Here is a 492-nt window from a genome sequence, read left to right as displayed (position 1 = left end):
GGGACCAACAAAAAAATCAAGATAGTTTAAGTAAATATAAAACCGGTTTGGGAAAACTGTAGCACAACAGGGTTGGGTTCTGGCTGTTACACGTAGAAAGTATTGACTAGCTAAACTAGGCGAACTTTTTTCTGCTTTATCATATTACAGTTCGCTAAATTTTTCAGGGATTTTAAATTATGACGTATTTTATTATTTTTTTTCCGACATGTAAAAATCTGAAAAGTGCGGTGTGTACTTCTATTCGGTTTTCTTAAATATTTATTTTAAAAAACCCCTGCTCCAATGAACTTATTAAATTCAGCTGTTTTGTGAATGCATCTTGTTAGAGAACATTAGAGAACAAATATACAGGTCAGGAGTAATCTATATTCTTCACACTAAATCCCAAAGTGATCCAAATCTGATTTTTTTTTTTTTTTTTTTTTTTCTTTTTGCCCTTTTTTTTTAACCGTTTTTTTTTTGACTACCTCAAAAAAAAAAAATAGTTTT

Source organism: Poecilia latipinna, unplaced genomic scaffold, assembly GCF_001443285.1.
Source record: "Poecilia latipinna isolate Pla-1442-1.1 unplaced genomic scaffold, P_latipinna-1.0 Scaffold417, whole genome shotgun sequence".
In the NCBI taxonomy this organism is placed as follows: domain Eukaryota; kingdom Metazoa; phylum Chordata; class Actinopteri; order Cyprinodontiformes; family Poeciliidae; genus Poecilia; species Poecilia latipinna.
Note: the sequence above shows the minus strand (reverse complement) of the source record.